Source organism: Symphalangus syndactylus, chromosome 18 (genome assembly GCF_028878055.3).
Source record: "Symphalangus syndactylus isolate Jambi chromosome 18, NHGRI_mSymSyn1-v2.1_pri, whole genome shotgun sequence".
Taxonomy (NCBI): domain Eukaryota; kingdom Metazoa; phylum Chordata; class Mammalia; order Primates; family Hylobatidae; genus Symphalangus; species Symphalangus syndactylus.
Window position 1 is genome coordinate 110181585 of NC_072440.2, and position 25280 is coordinate 110206864.

The window sequence follows — 25280 nt, forward strand, 5'->3', positions numbered from 1 at the left end:
TTGAGGACAGGAAGATGATTCTGAGTGATGGGATAGTGGGTAGTAATTTGCTAAGGTCTTAACATGGAACCTTTGAGGTGGCTGTGAGACTTTCTAGTAGATAATTTTAGACGTTTGGATTCACAAATATGAAATTCATTGAAGTGCTCAGCATACATTTAAGAATTGCCAGCACATAGGTGGTAGGCAAAATCCCACATAGTGGTACTATTTCCAAGAGAGAATGATAATGGCTTATAAAGACAGTAAAATGTCAGAGAACGACAGCTTTCAAGAGCCCACCAAAGACATATAGACAGGGGCTCTGCCGAGCACTGCCTTAGGAGTCAGCAGAGAGCGGCTTTCAAAGACGGGGTCATTTGAATCATTGGGCTCCTCTTTCAAGGGAAGCTTGACACGGAGTCTTTTTTGAGGATGATGTCATGATATAGAACCCAAATGTTAAAAATCTATATTTACAATTCCATATATTTATCTTCCTGCCACAAGTCTCCACCTGGATGTTCCAGATTTATCTCAAAATCAAATTGTGCCAAACTAAAATCTGCTCTCCCTCCTCGCCCGCAGCTCTTCAGTGCCTCTGGTCTCTGTGCACCTCTGTTCTCACGCCTGAGCCTGGTTTTAGGTCACAATCATCTCATGGCTGGGTGGCTGCAGTAGCCTCCTAATTAGTTTGCCTTCTTCTAGACATCATTCCCCTTACCAATTCCCCCATTCCAGCCAAAGTGATTTTTAAAAAATGCAAATTATATCACCTATCCTTCCATACTTTAAAATCTGTGATGGCCAGACTTTCATTAGGACAAAGATCAAATGTTTCTTCCCACCAGTTTATTTTTGGCTATTTCTACTTTCCTCTTATGTCTCAGTGTCAGTGTTAATTTTTATGAGATTCCTCTCATCAGTGCCCCCTCAAACTGAGAACTCTGTCTTTCCAAGATGAGCCCATGGCGTCCTGAGCTTTTCTGTATTGTAAGGACATTGATTGTATTGTATGGTACTCATCCAGTTATTTGTCAATATCACACCCCAGACAGTAAACTTGGTGAGTACAGAGTCACACTTTGTTTCCTCTTTTTTCCCCTGTGCTGAGCTCGTAGCAGAGCACACAAATATTTGGTGGATATCTGACCAAATTAATGAATCAGTGATGATTAAACATTATCCTAATCTAATTATTAATGGAAGTCTGCACATTTTTATTAACCAGTAGCTCATATTACTATTTTCATTTCAAGGTAATAGAACTACATTTCTTTAAAACCTTTCAGAACTCCAAATTGGCTTTTCCCCAATTAGTCAGGATTTATGAGGCTTTATTACATATTAACATTTTTTATTTCCATGGTATAAATCAGAAATCCCCTAGTGGGCCAGGATTTATCTGTACACTGCATTCTACAGCACCATTCCCTTTTATTTTTTAGACTTCACCCCATATCCTCTTTCCCCACTATTGTTAACACAACTACTAGGATAATCATTCTTACCTTGTATTTGTATCATTTCATTCTTTCTAAGGTGTTTTCATAATTTTTGTCTCATTTTGTCTTCAAAATAGGTCATTAGGAATGCAGGTATGTAGACACTTCCCACACACGAATATTCAAAAGGATATTAAATGATTTTTCCAAGGACACTCAAATAAGTAATGATGTACATGGAGCCAATATTGATGTCCTGGGCTCAGTCCAGTCACAGCCCTTTGCCTTTTTCTTAAAATGAATATTTACATCATTGATTTTTTACTTATCAAGTGAATAAATTATTATAACTCATGTTGCCTGCTTTGATATTTTGAGTTTGAGAGACATGTCAGGATTTGCTGAATGCATGGTGTACGTGACACAATAAACGTATGTCCAGACAAACACAGTTGTCGGTTCATCTTGCTCATCAGGGTAAAGTGAATTGGGTCAACATCAAATCTCAAAAAGGGTTTGCAACAAAAGTCAAATCTCAATATCAAGCCAGAAGGAACTTGTTTAGAAGTTCTTCCATGTCCTGTCATTGCTTTGGGCACTCAGTCATCCCCAGTAAGGCTGTGAGCTGAGGAGCAAGAGAAGCTTCCCCCCACCCCGAGCAACCCCACAGCACAGCACTCCACGTGGGGTGAGAGGTGGTGTCGAAATGCAGGTTAGACAGTTGGATGGATAGACAAATGGCAGGGTGATGGCAAAATGGAAACGTGGGGTAGATTACCTTAACAGGAAATATGAACTTTCCTTTTGCAAAAAAAGTGGGTAAGAATGATAAATTTACTATTACAGTTAATCTCTCTTACTCAAATTAGGTTTTTCCTATATTTTGGGGATGTAGTAGAGATGGAACAGCAAAAAAGGATCAGGTATATTTTTGTTTTATTTTTCCTCAGCTTAGTGACAAATAAAAACAATATATTTATGGTGTACCATGTGATGGTATCTCACTGTGGTTTTGATTTGCCTTTCTCTAATGACCAGTGATGATGAGCTTTTTTTCATATGTTTGTTGGCTGCATAAATCTCTTCTTTTGAAAGTAACTTAAAAAAATTTTACAAGAAAAAACAACCCCATCAAAAAGTGGGCAAAGTATATGAACAGACACTTTTCAAAAGAAGACATTTATGCAACCAACAAACATATCAAAAAAAGCTCATCGTCACTGGTCATTAGAGAAAGGCAAATCAAAACCACAGTGAGATGCCATCTTATGCCAGTTAGAATGGCGATCATTAAAAAGTCAGGAAATAACAGATGCTGGAGAGGATGTGGAGAACAGGAACGCTTTTACACTGTTGATGGGAGGGTAAATTAGTTCAACCATTATGGAAGACAGTGTAGTGATTCCTCAAGGATCTAGGACTAGAAATACCATTTGAACCAACAATCCCATTATTGAGTATATACCCAAAGGATTATAAATCATTCTACTATAAAGACGCATGCACACCTATGTTTATTGTGGCACTGTTCGCAATAGCAAAGACTTGGAACCAACCCAAATGCCTATCAATGATAGACTGGATAAAGAAAATGTGGCACATATACACCATGGAATACTATGCAGCCATGAAAAAAATGAGTTCATGTCCTTTGAAGGGACATGGATGAAGCTGGAAACCATCATTCTCAGCAAACTAACACAAGAACAGAAAACCAAACACCACATGTTCTCACTCATAAATGGGAGTTGAACAATGAGAGCACATGGACACAGGGAGGGGAACATCACACACCAAGGCCTGTCGGGGTGTTGGGGGCTAGGGGAGGGAGAGCATTAGGAGAAATATCTCATGTCAGTGATGGGTTGACGGGTGCAGCAAACCATCATGGCACATGTATGTCTGTGTAACCTGTACATTCTGCACATGTACCCCAGAACTTAAAGTATAATAAAAGAAAAAAAAATCATTGCGGAGTTTTCTCCTTATGTGTTTTTCTAAAAGTTTTGCTCTGCAGCCCCAGGCTTTAATCTGCCCCAGTCCCAGGCTAACCTCAATAGCCACAGACTCCAGGCACCCGTGGCCTCAGATAAGATGAATTTCAAATTCAGATTCATAGAGGGAAATGTTCTTATCCTACTTACCAAGGAAGGGTAATAATAGCTAAGTAACTGTGACTCCCCCTCCCTTTCTCTCTTTCTCCCCCACACACTTGCACTTATACACATAAAAAATAAATAAAACAAGAAGAACACAGGTGTCTGTGTCCAAAAAACAAAAAAGCCAGTATTACTATTGGATCATTAAAATAAAATCATAATTCTTATCTTTAGATTATTTTCGTATGATTTTGTGTCATTATAGATGAGGGAAATACTATTATCTTTCAAATATTTTCCTTAAGGTAAATTGTTTAGCAATATGTTTATTTACAATATGAGTAGTACATTACATCTATATTTATTGAGGATTTAAATGATGGCATTTCAGAATTTTAGCTAATATGAAATGTGCGGGGCAGTGGTTTACTCTCTTCCCGTGAATTCTTTGCAGGAAGCCAGTTGTGAACTGGAAGGTACTTGGCCTGGGTGTCAGGACAGGGAGGGTCCGGGTCTCATCTTGCCTTAGCTGACCTGCTCTGTGACCTCATCCCAGTTTGTCTATGCACTGAGTTTGTTTTCCTGGAGAAACCTTCAACCACTGCAGCCTCGGACTCTCCTTTGTGCTGCGGGAAGCCCTCTATGGAAATGTGTGCAAGTGGGGCTCTGCTGGCCAGGGTATCGGCTCCTCATGTGCTCAGCTCATCCCCACATTCTCCCTGGGTGGCTTCTAAAGTGTCTCCTCCAAACCCCTGAGATGTCAGCAATCACCATGTAAAGTTCACTGGACCAGAAGATTCCTCAGTTTCTTTCACGTGTCAGCAGGCCCCAACACCATTATCTTCATAGGAAATTAAACATCTAGGTTGTTGTCACGTTTTATCTCTCCAACATTTGGTATTGTCAGACTTCAAAAAACATTGTAACTAAATGGCAGGGGACAGTATCTCATCTGGGCTTACTTTCCATTTCTCTGACAAATAATTGTTGATTATTTTTCCATACACTTGTGGTGTATGTGTTCCCTCTTGTGAAATGCTTAACATTTTCTGCACTATCTTTTATTGTGTTGAGTATGCTTTTATTTATTTTTAATGCTTTATATATTCTTCACGTAAATCAAAAATGTATCTTCTCCGAGATTATAACTTGACCTTCCACTTCCCTTAAGATGTCTTTTGATGAACAAATTTTTAATATTAATATTTTCAAATTAATTTATCTTTTCTTTTATAGTCAATGCTATGGGGGTCCTGTTTATTTTTCCTTACTCCAAGGTTTAAGTACATAGTCATCTATGTTTTCTAGGAAGAGTCTTACTTTAGTTTTATGTTTTTGTTTTTGTACAGACAGGATCTTGCTATGTTGCCCAGGTTGGTATCAAGCTCTGGGGCTCAAACAATCCGTCTGCCCTGGAGTTACAGGCGTGAGCCACTGTGCCTAGACTTAAGGCTTAGTTTTTGATATTTGACTCCTTAATCCATCTTAAATTTTCTTTGCATATCATGTGAGAATACAGTTCCATCTTTTGTCAGTAATCATTTTTTTCATTCCACTTGTTAAGGAATATATATATTTTTTTAATCTTGTGGCATACCTTCTCTATTCCAAAGTCTCCTCATGCAATATTCATAGGCCTATTGACAGGTTTTTTATTCTATTTTTATAGATTAATTTCTGTATCGCAAGTCAACACCACATGGATTTAATTACTACGGCTTCAGAATAATTCTTAATGTCAGGTAGAACTACCCCCCTTTGCTGATTCTCCTTTTTACAAATGTTGGAGATATTCCCGACCCTTTACTTCTTCGTGTACACCTATCAAGCTCCTTATAAGTCTCATTTGATATTTTGATTGAAATCACATTATCTATTGGAGAAGAATTGCGACCGTTACCATATTAAGTTTTCTAATCACGATGTGGTTTATCTCTCTGTTGATTCAGGCCTCCTTTAACATTTCTTAATAAAGTTTTGTGACTTTCCCTGTAGAGGCATCACACACCTTTTGTTAAATGTATTACTGGCTTTGTATTTTCTGACCAGATGTAAATGCTTTTCTGAATGGCTCCTCTGCAATGACACTGACTCACCTTGACTGCCAAGGCTTCCTGAGCCCCGCCATCTGGTCCAGATATTTCTTGGTCAATTCTTCTGAGGACAGGACGGAGTAATAGCAAGGACAGGACAGTGGCAACTTTTCTCCTTTCCCCCATGCTTGCAAGGGGCAGCCACCTGCCCCTGACCAGGTCACCTCTCATTCCTCCCTATGCCCCACCCCTGTTTTCTTCGTTTCTTGGCATTGCCCCCATAGCCTCTCCTGGAATTGGCCTTGCTGTAGAATCAGTAGTTTGTAGGTCAGTGCTTTGGTAAGAATGAGAAACAAATATTATTTAAATTCACAACAAATGTACAGAGAATATTTATGAGCCATACTATTTTAATGATGAGGAAAGTGAGGTTCACAAAGGCCAAGCAAGTGTCTGTGATCACACAGCGGGGAAGAGGTGGGGCTGTTCTTGAGGGTCTGTGTTCCTGAAGAAGGAGATGCCAGGGGTTCCTGCCTCACTGGAAGTTGTGCTGAGGTTTACAAGAATTAATGTTTATAAAGTTCTTAGAACACACCTGGTGCCCAGCAAGGACATATGAACTTTTCTATTATCATTACCATTTCTCTGTGCTGATCTTGTTTAATAAGAGAAGTAGGATGTGGATCTAACCTAACATGAGATATAATTCTGGTGCCACATTAGAAGAAGTTTAAAGTGTTTGATATTTAAAGATTATAGATCACTTTTTTTGGAAATTGAAAGAAGGTATTTGAGCCGGGCTTTTTTAAATGAATAAAATTTAAACATTTAGTGGGAAGGGCTGGTGTGAAAAACGTCATGAGGCAAGGAGACAGGAAGACACACTTTTTTTTGCAAAAGGATAAATCATTCCTGGAAAACACTGGAATTTTAGTTTTCTTGCTGTTATTTTATGCCTAATTTCTTCTTTCTGTTTTAACTTCCAACTTTGGTTCTAGATGTTGTGTGTGTGTGTGTGTGTGTGTGTGTGTGTGTGTGTGTGTGTGTGTGTAAAAGAGAGAGATTGATATGCCCTAGGAAATTATTAAGTTCCAAAATTAGCAGCATTTTTATAAGTTAATTAAAAAGTGTCATCTGCTCCAAGTAGGTAAAAAATGCACATGATCATATTGGAATGGGAGGCAGCATGGAGACACTGCTGTTCTGAGTGCGAACTCATTGCAAGGAAGCAAGACGCTTACTGAGAAGTGCGGGGTAGACATGTGCTCCCTTTGTAGAATTACAGGAAACCATGCGGGGTTACTGAGGCTGGTAATTTCAAGTTAGGGGAGGGTGATTAAAATGGCTACTCGGGATGAAGAGTTTAAAATGACGAGGAGTTTGAGGCAGCTGATCAATTTAATCAAAGTGCAATTGCTTTGGGAAGGACTGCCTCTTTGAAAGGATTAATGCATACAGCAAGGTGACAGAGGAGACGTGCTGTCAAGGTTTTTATTTTGCTATAAATTCTAACTTTGAATATATTTGTGACTTTGTAGCCATTAATTTGGGGTATTGTAATTATTTTAAAATTTTTGTTAATCTTTTATTTGAATAGTGTAGCTACGACTATACTACTATAATGTGATGAGGTTTTAGAAGTACATTTGATTTTTTTGTTTGTTTCCTTTTTTTGAAACAGGATCTTGCCCTATAGCCCAGGCTGGAGTGCAGTGGCACTATCATGGCTCACCGCAGCCTCAATCTTCCCAGCCCAAGCTACGCTCCTACCTCAGTGTCTTAAGTAGCTTGGACCACAGGTGTGTGCCACCAAGACTGGCTGCCATTTTTATTTTTCTAGAGATGGGCTCTCCCTATGCTTCCCAGGCTGGTCTCCAACTCTTGGTCTCAAGTGATCTTCCCAGCTTAGCCTCTCAAAGTTCTGGGATTTCAGGCAGGCATGAGAGTCACTGTACCTGGTCATACACTCATTGCTTAATTTTGACTTTATTACATCTAAACACCAAAATACTTTAATCAGGAACCATTTCATATTTCATAATGAAAATAAGTGAGGAAAAGTTATTTCACTGAAAATTTTACTTTCCAACAAGCTTCTCTGAAATGTATTTTTATTTCACTAAAATAGAAATATCTTTTTCTACATTAATTCTATTAGATATGTTATATGTTTCATAATATTGTCAATGATTTCATCGAAACAGTTTAAGATTGTCGATAACTTATATTGTCTCTAATTCAGAGTTTTATAGATTATTGCACTGAAAAAAATCACGAAAAGCTCCCCGAGCAATATCTTAAAGTCTCCTCTCTGTACACAGATACTTTTAATCTCCCTCAGGGAGGTGATGATAATTATGTCCTTGACATGTTCATCCTGGGAAACCTACACCATATCTACATTTCAGGATGTCGGAGTCCTTCCCTCCATCTGATCTTCTCAAAAACTTCACTTCCCCATGTTCTCCTGGACAACTTCTATCTTGTTAACAACTGGAAATCATCAAACCTTGCTGTGATGGTATGGACTCCATTTCAGCTGCTGTTAGGACACAGTCTCCCAAGCAGGGGATTCAGGGGGTCTGAAGCTAGGACTTGAGCTGGCTCCATCTCAAGCAGATCTAGGCACTGACCTCGTATTTGCCCCAAATAGCTTCTGAGAATGAAGAGGAATAATGTGAAGTCTGCCCATCGTATGTGGTTTCACACTTGCCATTTTCTATAGCCCCTTTCTCTGGGCTTCTCCCCTCCTCAGTTCTGCTGTCAACACTTAAAGAATCCAGATATCACATACAAACTGACTTGTGTGTCTAAAGAGCTTAGTTTTAAATAATGGGTATTAAACAACTACTTGTTGAAGGCTCTCTACATTAAATTTCTAGAGATTCTTATGTGCCTGATCTCATGGCATGAATATCTAGTGTTAACATCTTTAGTGCAGACAGCCTCAAGCAAGCAGACCTGTAGAGATATGTTAGGAATTATCAAGGAAACGTGGTTTTTATGTTTGTTTGTTTTGGTTTTTGGGTTTTTTTTTTTTTTTTTTTGAGACAGAGTTTCGCTCTTGTCGCCCAGGCTGGAGTGCAATGGCGCAATCTCAGCTCACTGCAACCTCTACCTCCAAGGTTCAAGCGATTCTTCTGCCTCAGCATCCCGAGTAACTGGGATTACAGGCACGTGTCACCACTCCCAGCTAATTTTTATATTTTTAGTAGAGACAGGGTTTCATCATGTTGACCAAGCTGGTCTCAAATGCCTGACCGCAGGTGATCCACCCACCTTGGCCTCCCAAAGTTCTGGGATTACAGGGGTGAGCCACTGCGCCTGGCCGTGTTCTTTTTTTTTAATCCAAGTTCATGTCATCTGGCTCAGAATCCAGTTCTTGGCTCTATGCTCTGGGGGCACAGGCACCCCTAGTCAGGAGCCCAGGAGGCAAAGCACACAAAGCCCCCAACAGGTCAGAAGGCCCCGCCCATGTGAAAAGGGTTTCCAGGAGGCTTTCTAATGCTGCGTTGTTAACTATGAACAGATAATGACAATCTCTAGATGTTCGTGCAAGCCCTCTAATATAAAAAGGACCCAAACGAGCAAAAAAGAAGAAAATAAAGACTGTTCAAGAGAAACAAAGAAGTTATCATTTACTTGTCTGAGTCACAGAAGAGAAGCTACATTGAGTTTGCTGAATGAGAACACATTTATTTTAAGTAGAAGAAGGAGAAGATGAGCTGAATAACTAAGAGATCACTTAGAAATTTAAAGATGGGCGTTGAAATTTAAATTTAAAAAAATCTCACAAGAGAGGTGAGAAGATAAAGTAAAGGAAATCTGATTAGAACAAAATGGCAAAGGGATGGAAAATAAGATTAGAGGGTCTGTCCAGCTCCCGCAGGACCATTGGCTAAATTGTGTAAGTTCCAGAAAGAGATCAGAGAAAATGGAGAGAAAACAACCACTGAAGGAAGCAGGGAAGACGATGGCCCTTGAAAAGCTGCAGGATACGTCACGTGATGGGAGAAAACAGATCTACACACCCCCTCATTCTGGGGAAATACTAAAACACTAGAAGCAAAGAGAAAATTATGATGACTCTGGGCATGGGGGTCTAGGGGAAAGGATTCAAAGAATCCTCAAGAGGTAAGAAGACGAGGGAGAAACGCCATCAGACCTCCAGGGAAGTTATCTCTCATCTAGACTGTTTTACTCAGACAAATACTAGTTGGGTGTCAAGACAAAAATAGACATTTTAACATTCAGGAATCATTAAAAATCTCCCAACAACCTTTCCATAGGAAGCTGTGGGATTATGTCTTCCACCAAAAACAAACAAACAAACAGAAAACCAACAACAAGTAAATCAAGACAGAGGAAGACAGGGATGCAGCAAAGAGGAGAGAGATTACAAGAGATGGGGCAGGGACCTGGTGATGGCCAAGGGGCGTCATTACGGCCCCAGCTTTCAAGAGAACCAGTGTGGACCAGGCCAGATGGGAGGACACGGACGGCTCCCTGAGACTTTACACAGAATCAAATTGATACCTAAGCTGTTCTTCCCTAAGAAGAAGATATGACGTAATTGGGAATTTGGGATAGAGTCATGATAAGTACATAGGAGAGCATGTGTGTACATGGACACAATTATATTAATTGCAGGGTAGTAATGTGCAGATAAGGAACATAGTATTAATGTGTGGTTCATCTGGCAATAGTCTCTTCATAGTTATGACAGTAAAGCATTGCCTAATAATCTCATGTATTGCTCAGTACAAACATGCTGGGGGCAGAAACTGTGAGAAGGGCTTGGGCATGGAGCACATTAGTGCACCTCCCTGTTCCCCCAGACGGGACGTGGAAGTTCAGTGCTTCATGATGGGAAACCGCGCAGCCCCCTGTGGTAGAGATGCATTTGTGTAGGGTCTGAAGGCAAATGCCAAAAGAAATGGCTAGAAGCATTGAAAGCTTTCCCTCTGGGGAGCTGGAAGTAAGACAAGGATGGTATCTGGGGAACACTGTTTTCATAATCAGCCATGTAGAGGTATTTTACCCCTAAACCATGTGCGTGTATGAGATTGATGAGAACACACATCACCTTTTTAAAGACCTTTTCTTCCTGTTGTTCATTGTGATGGCTCACAGTTGCAACCTGTCAGACCACAAGCAATCTGGAGCTGGGCTGCAGAATCTCTCAGGGTCCGGGATGAAGAATTTCCCAGAATCCAGATATCACGGGTCCATTGGGTGGCAGGGAGCTGGAGTGACTGAGAGCGCAGTTACGCGTTTCATCTTTGGAGGAAGAGAGCATCAAAGTTCTTCAGCGTCCCTCCTCCCCCCATCCCTCTGATAATAAACATGTTTGGTAACTGACAAAATGCTCCTTCCCTGACATTGACAAATTCCCTGGGGTTCTCAAGGTTGTTGCAAGGGGGTCTATGTGAACAAAGGCACTAAACACAGCTGTTTCAACTTCTATATTGAAAACTGAATAGCATAAATATAGTTTTCATTACAAATAGAACCGCTTAGAGGGGCTCCAAATGGGACCCTAGCTTGCTAGCAGCTCTGGCAGTCACCGGAGGTTAAGCCCCTGTGCTGGCAACCCTGTGACTCGGCTCTGCACCCCTCAGCCACTGCGGCCCCTACAGCCAGGCTGCAGGGTCCACAGCTCCCTAATGCTGGGCCATGGACGAGTTAAACCACACATTTACAAGGAGCCGCTAGTGAAAACAAAAAGCATAAAGAACCCTGAGAATAAAATACAAACTAGCAAGGACCAAATCTGCCTCAAAATTATCTGTAGCCACTCTCTAAGTCACATCTGTTAATCAAAACCTTCTGATTGCAGATCACTATTTCTCTGATTCTTTAAATGTTAAAAGGAAAAACAATTTACAGTAAAATGTATCACCAAATTAGCTTTTTTATATATTAAGAATAAAAATATTTATAATATATATATGGAGAAGTGCTTACAAATATCAGCCTGGAATGTTGTCTTCTACCTCATCATTTGGCAACAAACTTAAGAACCAAAAAAAAGGAGAAAGGAAGGAGAGAGAGAGGGAGAGCGGGAGAGAGAGAGAGAGAAGAGGAAAGGAGAGAAAAGGAAAGGAAAGGAAGAATAGAGGGAGGGAGAGAGGAAGTGGGCAAGGATGGGAGGGAGGGAAAAGGAAGGGAAGGGAGGGAAGGGAAGGGCAGAGGAGGGGAGGGGAGGGAAGGGAAGGGAGACAGGGAGCGAGAGAGACCGCGAGAGAAGAAAAGAGAGAAAAAGTGAACAAACAAGTTTGGCTTTCTTTAGCCTCAAATGCAAAAATTTCAAACAGACTCTCATTTTATGCCTACTTTTCATTACAGGATATATCATTTAAATTTCAATCTGTCTCAATATATAATCTGTCTAAATAACTAAACATAAAGTAATAGATCATTCTTGAATTTTTGGACAAATAATGATTTTTTATTCACTACATAATTAACTTAAAATAAATTAAACAGCAAGTACCCTTGTTAAAGGGGGAAAGTAAAAATCTTTTTCATGTATCATGAATATTAATAATGACAAAGTTAAAATGAATTTTATAATACAGCTATGAATAATTCATTGATCTACAACTGAGTTTTTACAATCACTTATTTGTCCTATACGATGTGAAAATGAGGAAATGGCCTAAGTTCTTGCAAAAGGGACCCAACGGTCCCAAACTGAAGAGCAGGGAGAGTGTCACCCCTGAAGCTGCAGTCCTTCATTGCTGCCACGCTGTCTGATGTGCCCAGGTGTTGTGGCTGGGCATGAGATGACAGATAGAGGTTTGTTAGTTTAGTTTGTCTTTGGTTCACTCATGAACTTGAGCAAACTTCAGTTCCACACATGTTCTGTGTCTGCAGTGGGTCCAGTTCTGTGGTTTAGAGTCTAATGGGCTCTGTCCCCTGCCCTGACGAGCTCGTGGTGGGGTTGGGGTGCCGCCTAGGAGATCTACAGTTACAGCATGGTATGCTAAATTCTGTGACAGAGTCAAGAGAAAACCATAAAACAAGATGTGTTGCAGCCTCCAAAGCTTCCTACAAAACTCTTTCTAGGAAACCCACCACATTTTCAGTGACAGTCATCCGTTTATAATTATTTATCTATAGAATAATTTTTCTCTGTACTGAGGCCTTTCCTTATTCTTTCTTTTTTTAACTGCAATGATTCTGAAAGGTGAAGAGCCTACGACGCAGACGTAATTAAGGACTTTCAGAGATAAATGTTTCATAGAAACGTCACCTCACCCATGCACTATGTGCCCCCTGCTGAACTGCAGTCCTGCATCCCTTTGTGCTTTGGTACAAGGTCTTTGGCCAGGACTGTGTGGAGAACTCACAGCATGCATGTCCACCCTCAGCGGGGATGAAGTGCCACCAGCACTGAGCAATGCACCTGGTTCCAGGGGGCTCTGCTCATCAACACAAACGGAAAGTGAGACCATTGGGTGCTTCCTGCGGTGCCGTGAGACCGCCGGGTGCTTCCTGCGGTGCCGTGAGACCGCCGGGTGCTTACTGTGGTGCCGTGAGACCGCCGGGTGCTTACTATGGTGCCGTGAGACCATCGGGTGCTTCCTGCGGTGCCGTGAGACCACTGGGTGCTTACTATAGTGCTGTGAGACCATCGGGTGCTTACTGCGGTGCCGTGAGACTGTTGGGTGCTTACTGTGGTGCCCTGCATGTTTTGTATTGCATGAGACAAGATGGCATGTGCTTTCAGGGAAAGTCACTGGAAATAATACAACAATCCTGCGAAAAGCAGTTGCGACCCCGTTGTTGCCCTCACCCAGAGTAAGAAGTGGGGATGCTATGGCTGCTGCAGGCCCACTCAGCCAGGCACCCTTTGTTCACAGAAATGAGAATAGCCATTCAGTTCCCGCCAGTGTGGGTGACACACAGACCTTTTGAGGAATAACAAGACCACTGTGTCTATAAGACTGAGTGAATTCTTCCTTCTCTCAAACAGCAGACATGACCCAATTGTCCTTGAGTTTATATAAACTGCAATCACACTTAGGTGTGGTTTCAATTCATATTCCACTTGGAGGTAGTAAGATCTATAGTTTTGTTGCCCCCATATGAATGAACTCTTTCTTTAATCATCCTCAGTCACTTCTAAATATTGAGGGAATCCTGGGCAGAAACATACTAGAGTGGAAACAAGACGCAGAGGTCACTGAGAAGGACCCTCACATCCCTGGGCTCAACTCTGCAGTAAGAGAATCATACCTGAGCTGTCCTCCCCACAGGGGATGATGAAAACCCAAGAGAATAATGGATTTAAAATCATTTTGCAGAATGTTAATATGCCACTTTTACTATTGTTATCATTCCCCAGTGTTAGAAAAAGACTTACTTAAAATGGTTTTTACCTAATAAGTTAGTGTTTATTCATTTCTTTATTCACTCAACATGAATTTGTTGATCATTTGTGTGTGTGAGGCACAATTCTAGACTCTTGTGATTTAGAAATAAGTTAGATAGCAAAGTGTCTACCGTAATGGAGTGTAGCTTTTCCGTGAGGGAAGATAGAACATAAATGCATAAACAGGTATATACACACACATAATCCACAAGGGAAAATTGATGAATTGGATGTCACTAAAATGAAAACTTTTGCTCTACAAAACACCCTGTTAAGACAATGAAAAGACAAGCAACAAAGTAGCAAAAATACTTAGAAATCAAATATTCATCAAAGAACTAGTATCTAGAATATACAATGAAATCTCAAATTCAACGATTTAAAACAATGTAGTAAGAAAATGGGCAAAAGATATGGGCAGATAGTTCACTAAAGATGAAATTTAAATGTACATGAAAAGATATTTAATTCCATCAACTATTAGGCAAATGCCAGTTAAAACCACGATGAGCTGTCACTACATACCTAGAATGACTGACATAAAACACAGAAAACACCAAATTTTGACTAAGACAATGAGAAACTGAATTACTGGTACATTGATCAAGGCAAAGTGAAATGGTACAGCCACTCAAACCAGTTTGGCATTTTCTTTTAAAGCTAGCCATGTAATTGCCATATGACCCAGCTATCCCACTCTCAGGCATTAATCCCGGAGAGATAGAAATGTACATTCACAGTAAAACCTGCACACACATCTTTACAGAAGCTTTATTCATGGTAGCCAAAAACTGGAAATAGCCCAGATGGCCTCCAGAGCATGAAGAGTTAAACTGTGTACAGCCATGCCATGGAATACTACTCAGCTATTACAAAGAATAAACTATTGATACAACCCAGATGGAAGCTCCAGAGAATTATGCTGAATAAGAAAAGCCAATCTGCAAGCTTTGCACAGTGAATGACTTCATTTATAGAACGTTCTTGAAATAACAAAATGACAGGAAACACTGATGAGTGGTTGCCAGGAGTTCAGGGTAGGAGAGTTGGCTCTGAAAGGGAAGGGATATGGGTGTGGCTCTGAAAGGAAAGAGGCTGGGCTTGGTTATGAAAATGAAGATGGTGGGGGTGGCTATGAAAGGGCAGAAGTGGGCGTGGCTATTAATTGGAAGGGGGATAGACGTGGCAATGAAAGACAATGGGGTGGTCATGGTTATGAAAGGAAAAGGATGGGTGTGGCTATGAAAGGGCAGGGAGTGGGCGTGGCTCTGAACAGGAAAAGGGTGAGTGTAGCTATGAAAGGGAAAGGAGTGCGCTTGGTGATGAACAGGAAAAGGCTGGGCGTGGCTATGAAAGGGAAGAGGGTGGACTTGGTGATGAAAGGGGCAGGATGTGGGCAGGGCTATAAAAGGACACAGAGGAACCCTTGCTCGTTCGGTGATAGTTATCTGCATGTTGACTGTGGTCATAGACACAGAAACCTACACTGGTGCTAAAATCGCACACACATATATGAACACTAGAGAAGTAGGAAATCTGGACATTGGTGGGATGAATCAATGTCATTCTGCCTGTATGTGCTATGGTTCTGCAAAATGTTATCATTGGCGGACACTGAGACACGGGTGCATGGGATCTCTGTATTCTTTCTTCCAGCTGCATGTGAATCTACAGTTACCTCAAAACAGTTTAAAACCAAAATCTGTGTAATATAATCCCAGATAATGACAAATGCCGTAAAGAAAAACCCACTCATTCCCATTTGGGAGATTAGAGGAAGGGTGGATGACGAGAAAGGCCAGCAAAGCTTTGGCTGAGAACAGAGTGTGACTGAGAGCCCCAAGGAGCTTCCGCCTGGCTGGTGTTATTTTTGTTTTGCAGCTAAGCTGTCTGCTAAACATGCCGTTTAAGAGTTCATCCTGGGAATTCCATTACCAATGATCATAAGCAGCATCTGTGACAGGGAACTGTGAGCAGCCAGAACCGTAGGTGCATATTCCTTCCTACCGCACCTGAAGAACTGGGAAAAGAAGGTCACTGACTCACTCACTCATTACCTAATTGTTCTGTGAATCTTTACCTAGTGAGGACCTGTTGTTAAAAGCACACTGTAGATGGATGGATGGATGGATGGATGGATGGATGGATGGATGGATGTGCACACACACACATTTAGTAAGCAGCGTCATATACCCTGCAAGGGCATTTAGCCTATAGTCCATTTGTCAGTGGCTTTTAAATTTACATCTCATAAATTACTCCCAGACGGGAATGCATCTTGGAACAAAGGTAGTCTCACCTCCAGCAATTACTCTAACTCCCCTTCCTCCAAGAAGGGTTCTCATGTTTGTGAGGGTGTGTCCTCACTCCTGGAGAGCCTGAGGGACCCAGGAGCACCCAAACTGGAATATTTTGACAAGCAGCCCTGATGAGAGGCTGAAGGTGCTTTGCTGTTTCACCTGGGAATGGGAAGGGCTCTTCTGACTCCATGATTTGTGAATGTGCGCATGGAGAACAGAGCACGCTCCAAATAAAACCTTTCATTTTGTCCACGAACTTCTGTTTTGTAGATACTTATCACTTTAATGAAAAACCTGTCCCTCTCCTGACAATGGTCAGTCATATCTGCCGTTGAGGCACTGGGACTGCGGCTGCTCCCACAGGAATGGCCTGATGGTCTCCAGGTCTTCCTCCTTGCTACCTTTCGTGAACACTGAAGAATAGAAAAAACACTTTTCCCAAAACAACGATGGACAACGCGATGAATCTATAGAACATGCTAATAAGCTTAAAGTGGTAGAGATGAATTTTTAGGGTTACCAGTAGAGTAAGTCACTGTGTAAATTAACATAATAATATTTTATGAAAGCAAAATATTATGATTGTTTTAAGCGTAGTACTGGCAACATGTTAGAGTGGCTTTATTAATGTCCAATCCTACTATTTCTCAATCACTTGTCTTGCTTTATGCTTGGTTTGTTTATAAGATTTATTTAAATTTGTCTATTCGGTGTCTTTCAAATGGTGAGAATCATCTTGCATTTTTATAAAACCACTATGTCGAATACCATCCCAACCTTTCTTAGTCAATTTAGTAAGTAATAGCTCAGAATGTGTTGGAAATAACTGTGCCTACTATATAAACATTAATCACAGATGTTTATGCATAAGCCCCATTTTAAACACTATTTGGATGTTGCTTTATAGCTATAACAAATAAAAAATTTTAAATTATTGCCCAAGATGTTGCATTTTGTTTTGCTTTTCAATTAATAACATGCTCTTGTAAAATATTTTATGTGGAAATCACAACTTATTTGCTATCCTTTGAACTGAGAAGGACAAAAATACAAACACACATGACAACCTGCTGATGATATAAGCCATGAAATACATGTGCAGATACATCCCCTATGCTTCTGTAATTTGTTTCTACACGTTTTATAATCTTAATACTTTGTAGACTCAATCATAAAAATGACTCCCTTAGTTTTATAAGAATATAGTTTTGTGTATGTTTATATTACAAAGAGTAATTTCATTAATTTTCTTAAAAAGTTTTTCTATAAGGAATGATTTATTGGAAATTAATTGGGTGTGATACGAGGTTGTTGTCACCACCATCCCTCTCATCTTATCTCCATGCATCTCATCATCTCTTGTATCTCATCTCCATGCATCTCATTTCCATGTATCTCATCTCCATGTGCTCATAATCTCCATGCATCTCACCATCTCCATATATCTCATCATCTTCATGCTTCTCACCTCCATGCACCTCATCTGCATACCTCTCATCATCTCTGTGTGTTCCATCTCCATGTGTCTCATCATCCTTGTGTCTCATCTCCATGCATCTCATTTCCATGTATCTCATCTCCATGTGCTCATGATGTGTCTTGTCATCTCCATACATTTCATCATATCCATGTGTCTCATCATCTTTATGCTTCTCACCTCCATGCACCTCATCTCCATATCTCTCATCATCTCTGTGTGTTCCATCTCCATGTGTCTTATCATCTCTTGTGTCTCATCTCCATGTGTCTCATCGCCGTGTGTGTTTCAACTGTATCTGTCTCATCTCCATGTGTCTTATCATCCCCATGGATCTCATCTCTGTGTCTCTATCTCCATGTGTCTCCACATGTCTCATCATCCCCATGCATCTCTATGATCTCATCTCTGAGTGTTTCATCTCCATGCGCTTCATCATCCCCATGTGTCTTATGGTCTCTGTGTATTTCATCTCCATGTGTCTCATCTCCTAGTGTTTCATCTCCACGCATCTCATCATCTCCATGTGTCTCATCTCCATTTGTGTCGTCATCCCCATGCATCTCATCTCTGTGTGTCTCATCATCTCCATGTGTCTGTGCACCCAGCGTGGCCTCATTGCCTACTTGCAGCAGATGCATTAAAGACCTGACAATCACATCCCTCAGGTAGGGTTTTGCTTTTACTACGAATATCTGCCTCATTATTCTGCCTTTTTGTTCTTCTCTAGAGTGGCCACATCTGGTGGAAGAAGAAAAAAATGTAGTTATTGAATTCAATCAAGTGTTTGCATCTTTCAAGCTATCAACAAAATTCCATCAAGAAAGGTTCCAGTTGGTCTCACAGACATATGGATATCCGAGGAGCCACCTAAAGGTGAGGAACTCTATGTGGTATTAATATTTTAAGCTTTACATGCAGACAGGTGTTTTGCATATTTACCTTAAAATATGTTACTTTGAAAAAGCATAAATATAGGTTTGTGAATGAAGCATCATTTTATTTGATAAAGAATACAACACCTCTTGCTTTTAATAAACAATTCAATATAAAGTCAGAATATGTAATCTCTTGGTAAACATAGACTCAAGTAGCCTTCTGTTATCTAGTTACAACATCACCCAAAAGAAGAATTTATAAGCATACTAATAGGCCTGGTTCACCCTTCAGCAGTCATAGAAGCTCCCTTGTACAAAGCCCCTTTAAAATCAGATCCCTGTGTCCATTGTTAGTTCTATTTTGGGATGTTTTATATTTGAGGAAATTAAGAAGGTCATTAGTTAGGGCCTCTTTTGCATTGCCCAGGGTTCCTGTAGGTTTCTGTCAGTTACTGTTGACAAACGCCCCTTGCTGCCACTGTGGGCTCTGGGAGTCATGCTTCTTGAAAAAGTTCAGGTTATGGCCTTTTGTTTTCAAAATAATTATAGTAAAATACATATAACATGAAATTTACCATTTTTACAGTTTTCAAATGTGTAATTAGTGATATCAAGTGTATTCACATAGTGGTGCAATGGTCACCACCTGCCGTCTTCAGAACTTTTTTGTTCCCTAACTGAAACCCTGTCCCCATTAAACACTACCTCCCCAGGCCTCCCCCACACTCTCTGGGTCCCAGCATTCTGCTTTCTGTCTCTGTGAATATGACCACTAGACTTACCTCGTATGAGTGGCATTGTACGGTATCTGTTCTTTTGTGACTGCTCTCTTTCACTTAGCATAATGCCCTCAACGTCCAGCCATGTCATAGAATGGGTCAGAACATCCTTCCTAAGGCTGAATAATAGTCCACCGTACATCTGTCAGTGGACACGTGTGCTGCCTCCACCTTTCAGCTACTGTGAATTATGCTCCTCTTAGCTTGGGTGTAGAAATATATATCTGAGTCCCTGATTTCACATCTCCTGAGCATCAACCCAGAAGTGGAATTGCTGGATTATGTGGATCATATTGTATTTTTAATTTGTTCAGGAAATGCCACTCTTTTCAATAGTAGCTGCACCATAAAGTGGTGCATTATCACCACAGTTCACAAGGGTTCCAATTTCTCCATATCCAGGCCAACACTTATTCTTTTCTATGGTTTTCTTTTTTAAAAATAATAGATATCCTGATGGATGTGAAGTGGTATCCTATTGTGGTTTTGGTTTGCATTTCCCTCATTATTAGTGATGTTGAGCATCTTTCCATGTGTTTACGGGACATTTGCATGTCTTCTTTGGAGAAATGTCTAAGTCCTTTGCCTTAATCAGTTATTTGTTTTTGAGTTGTAGGAATTCTTATATATTATAGATATTAGCTCCTTATCATATATATGATTTGAAAATATCTTCTGCTGTTTCATGGGTTGCCTTTCACTTTGTTGGTAGTATCCCTTGACACACAAACATTTTGTTGTTTTCTTTTAAGTTTTGATGTTGCCCAATTTAGATTTTTTTTTAACCTATACTTTGGGTATTATATCCAATCAATCATTGCCAAATCCAATGTCAGAAAGCTGATCCTTCCTATTTTCTTCTAAGAGTTTTATAGCCTTAGCCTCTGTGTTTAGGTTGCTAACCCATTTGGAGTTAATTTTTCTTTTTACAGGTTTAAGGTAAGATTATAACTTTATTCTTTTGCATGTGGCTATCTTCTGTGTGTTGAAAAGACTGTCCTTGCTCCGATAAATGGTTATGGCACCCTTGTCAAAAATCATTTGACCATATATGCAAGAGTTTATTTCTGGGTTCTCTATTCTGTTCCACTGGTCTGTTTCTCTGTCTTTATGCCAGTACCACACTATTTTGATTACTGTAGCTTTGTTATAAGTTTTCAAATCAGAAAGTATGAAATGTCTAACTATGTTCTTTTTCAATATAGTTTTGGCTATTTGGGGATCTCTTAAGATTTCATATGAATCTTGGAATGTATTTATTTTTGAAAAAAAAAGACCTTAAGATTTTGAGAGGGATTGCACTGAATTTGTAGATCATATGGCTAAGTTTCTTAATGAGACAGAAATAGGGTTTCTTATATTTTCTGGTAATGAATTTCTATATGCAATTTAAGATGTACCATGACCTTATTTCTGTTTGGAAAGAAAAAGTTCAGATTTTTACCTAGTTTTTCTGAGCCTGGTATGATTAGTAATGAGCAATTACATAAGAATATCAAATATAAAGTTTTCTAAAATCTTCCCCAAAGATGAAGATGTTGTGTCTGTTTAGTTTCTTAAAAACTCAGCTTTGTTTTTAAGGCTTGATTCTCTAGCAGTAATTTTGAAGTCTTTGTTCTCTAGTAGTAATTTCTTAGGTAGAAAGTCAACAATGGCATGTGATATTCCACCTAATCTCAGTGATTGAAGGTACCCTGGTGTCCAGGGGTTCGTTGCTCATGACAAGAGACTAGAAGATACCCAAGCTTAGATGTTTAGATGTGGTGGGCATCATCCAAGACCACCATGCATACTAACAATATAGAGAGGCTTGGAGCACATGCTTAATACCCCAACTGTGTCCATTCTCTGTCCATTAATAGATTATAAAACTCATCACTGATAGAGGCCTACCCCGTAAGTACCAGCACCGGCAACCACGAACTCCTCCTGCAAGGAGGTGTGACTATTATTCCCTCTTTAGAGGTCAGTAAAGGGAAGATCAGAGAGCTTAAGTGACTAACCTAAGATAATATAATTAATAAGTAGCCAAGATAGCACCTGAACCATGCCTGTGTCCTAGAAAGAAGGCTAGCGTACAGTGTGGTGGGAAGGAATGATGTTTGAGGATCTAGACTTAGCACAAATCACGAACTCCAAGAAGCCTTTAATTTCAGTCCTTAATTAAAGTCTATATTCAACTCTAAGAAAAATATTTAAAAATTAGCATTAGAAATGACCTGACAAAGTTTCACTCAAAGAACAAACTGTTTACCACTACCCTTTTCTGTCACCAGTGCTAAGTAATAAGTGGGTATTTATCATTCTTTCATCATTCTCTCATTCTTTCAACAGTGCTGAGTACCTATTTTGTGCCAGGAACTCTTGTGTGTCTGGGTGTATAAAAATAAATGAGGTGCAGTCCTTGCCCTCAAAGACTTCACACATTGAACAAACATAGGGCATGGAAAGGACTAGTCTTTCCTTTGGTGCAAAATGTGTCTTACTCCTTTGTGCGTTCCAGAGATGGGCATGCCTCCTGGGCCGTGTTAGGTACTCACTCACATCTCAATGAATCCACAGAGGTCTGTGCAAGCTGTTGGGGAGGACCCAGAAGAGATCTTAACTAGGAGCAGAGGAATCAAAGAGGACTTTGGAGAGGAGATCACCCCAAAAGTGGATCTTTAAAGATTAGTTTATTAGATGAATAAATCTGGAAATGGCTGGCTTGAGAGAAGAAAAATACAAAACTCAGAGATGGAAAGCATCAAGTAATGGACGTGGAATACTATTCAGTTGTCACGTACAGCTGCATGTTAGGACAAAGGGCTTAGCTCCCCATGGCTTAGGTTTGGTGTTTATAAAATGAGCATAGGTATTGTCTGTGTTCTGTGGTCCACAGGAGACAGAATGGGATGTGGTTCTATTTCTTACCCTATCAGATGGAATGTAGAACAGAATGGTCCTCTGTAAGGAGTTGCATACCTCCTCTCAGTCCTTGAAATTGATGACTATCTTTCACTCATCTGTCTGCCATCCTTTCTACCCCCAAAGTTGGATGTTACTGTATTCAACTTTCTGAATTCAATTTTAGTAGCTGTTGTGCAGTTTGTCCAACTGTAGACTCCGGGAATTGTTCTGCTAGTCCTACCCTCAGATTACAATTCAGAATCAGAAACACTCAGATGGAAAGGCCCTTAGCACCACCGCCACGGCAAAGCAGCAGCTGTTGCACACAACCCCAAGTCCCGCTACCTTCTGCTGCTCTCAGTTCTTCCCTCCCCTGCGATGCTCCCCCTACCATGTGTCATCTTTTCTGACTGCAGCAGCTTAGCTTCCTTTAGCATCTCCACTTAAGAAGGACTTTGGGGCTTGATCTTACGGGAGAAATAAAAATGCCATAGAACAAGATTTAGATTTAGGGCATTTTTCTGTCCTCATGTGTCCCAATTAGCCACTGTGATTGCTGAGCCGTGAACACCTGTGGCGCCTCCGCAGCTGGTGCTCTAGGAAATCCAATTTCCCCTGAACCAGAGCCCAAAGAGAAAATCACACTCTGCATTCAATTTCCATGCTAAAGACTTTCCTTAAAATAAAATCAATATCTGTTTCCCAAAAAACTACATGAATTGTGTTCTGAATGGTGACTATTTTAAAGAAAAGCATATCATGTGTCCAGAAGGAGAAATCTGCTGAAATAGCTCCAACTCTATAAATCTATATTCTTTGACCCTTTGAAAGAAATATATTTAACACAGTGAACAAATGTCATAAGATAGTCCTGGAGCTGCCAACGATCACTTGTTTTTGGGCAAATCTCTACAAAAAATTTGTTCCTTTCTTTCGTAAAACAGAAGTAAATGGTCAAATGAGATGGATATCATGAACCTAATGTAAACTACAAAAGATGGTAATAGCTGCTAACCATTTATTAAGCATCCAGTCTGTACCAAGCTTAGTTCTAAAAGTGCCATTCACCATGTCTCATTTCATTCTCAAAAAAACCCCCTATGAAGTTAGTAGTATATACATATATATACACACACACACACACACACACACACACACATATATATATATAAGTTTATTTTCAAAATACTGATAAAGACATGCCTGGGACTGGGCAACTTATGAAGAAAAAGAGATTTAATGGACTCACAGTTACACATGGCTGCAGAGGCCTCACAATCATGGCAGAAGGTGAAAGCCATGTCTTAACTGGCGGCAGGCAAGAGAGAAATGAGGGTCAAGTGAAAGGGGAAACCTCTTATAAAACCATCAGATCTCATGAGACTTATTCACTACCATGAGAACAGTATGGGGGAAACCTTCCCCATGATTCAACTATTCACTGGGTCCTTCCCACAACATGTGGGAATTATGGGAGCTACAATTCAAGATGAGATTTGGGTGAGGACACAGACCCAAACCTTGTCTGTCTATCTCTCTATTTATTTATCTATCTATATTCATAATTTATATTAGGAAAAAATTAATGTACAGAGAAGTTAAGTAATTTGTCTACCATTACACAGTTAATAAATGACGCAGATGGAATTCAAATTTATGTAGGCATTTTAACTTCTAAGCCAATGTTGTTAACTACTGTGAACTCACTCTACTATCTCTACAAAGCCATGTGCAGATATTATACATTATTATTCTTGTGTCTATCTGATAACCATGTATAATATATATCACTTGTGTGCATAGGTAATGTACTGTGTGTATCTACACACAGAGAACTTATGGAACTGCTAGGTTGCTGCCAAATCAAATTGTTTTGCTTTAATGACTCAGTGCCGTTAATATCACTTTATAGTCATCATCCTCATACATGTTTCCCCAGAAAGCAACGAAATAATTTTGAGTCTTGCTTTGTCAAGATCCTCCTTAACTCATGGAAGAATGCGTTTCAATTGTTTTCAGAGTGATTCATTTGTGTTGCTTCTATCATAATTGTTAGGATTTCATTAAAACAATGTTTATTGCAATGTGATGTTATAAGATATTATGAATAGTTAAAAATAAATATAATTGCTTGAGCTTTTATTTTTCTGGACTGTAGTTTAGGAAATAGTAGAAATTTGCATTTCTCATGACTTGTATTATCAAAGTCACGTGCCACCACCCTGTAGGAGAATAGGATGCCAAACTACTGATCCCTGTCCTCTGATTCCAGAGTGTGGTGGAAACTACAAATCATGGCATCTCCTTCCTCCTAGCTGAGGACAATTACCTGAAGTCAGGGGACACCTTGATTGAAGCAAAGTTGGAAAATAGGATATGTGGTTCAGGACCATGGACCGCTTAGGGGGATTCATATCTAAGAGGCAGTCAGATATTATCAAGGGATTTAGACACCAGGGGTCCACCTAGGAGGACGGGAGGCAGGGGATTGCCAGAGATGAGTTTCTCTTTGCTTTGCTGAGAGTCCTACTGTAGTTAGTGGAGTCAGTGCATGGACCACCTACCTCTGGTGTGTGGCACAGCCTTGTAGCTCCTTCTGGGGGCTGCGTGAGCTGACAGGTCCCAGCGGTGTCCGGTGCCCCACAGGTCCATGGAAGCTTCACACAAATGGATTTTCCACAAGAGAATTTCTAAGCTTGAATGCCCTTTTTCCCATTTCCCCTTGGAACAGAAGTAGGAAAGTTTCTAAGCCTGAAGTTGTCAAGCAAGCACGACATTTTGCTTTAGCTACACAAATTCACATAAATCTCAGGAAGAGGTATCAGTTTCTGACCTCATCAGAATTCTTTTATAAGTTTTATTTTATTTTTTTTCTGGTCAGTGCAGAAGGGATTGGAAGACTGTGGAGTGGGCCAAAGTGGTTCCTCAGATTACTGGTACTAATGGTTTTGAACATCAGACTGCATCAGGCTCTATCGCCCCTTCACAAAATGAGAAGCAGTAACACGGATGGAGCAGGTG

General features: G+C 40.2%; 1 protein-coding gene across 6 annotated transcripts in view; it reads left to right on the forward strand.

Moving 5' to 3' along the window:
* Positions 1–25280, forward strand: part of MYT1L (myelin transcription factor 1 like) — a 540435-nt gene that overhangs the window by 259811 nt on the left and 255344 nt on the right. For all 6 annotated transcript variants that reach the window (XM_055253696.2, XM_055253693.2, XM_055253694.2 and 3 more), the window contains exon 4: positions 18444–18589. The gene's annotated coding sequence lies outside the window, so the exon portion shown is untranslated. The remainder of the gene's footprint in view (positions 1–18443; positions 18590–25280) is intronic.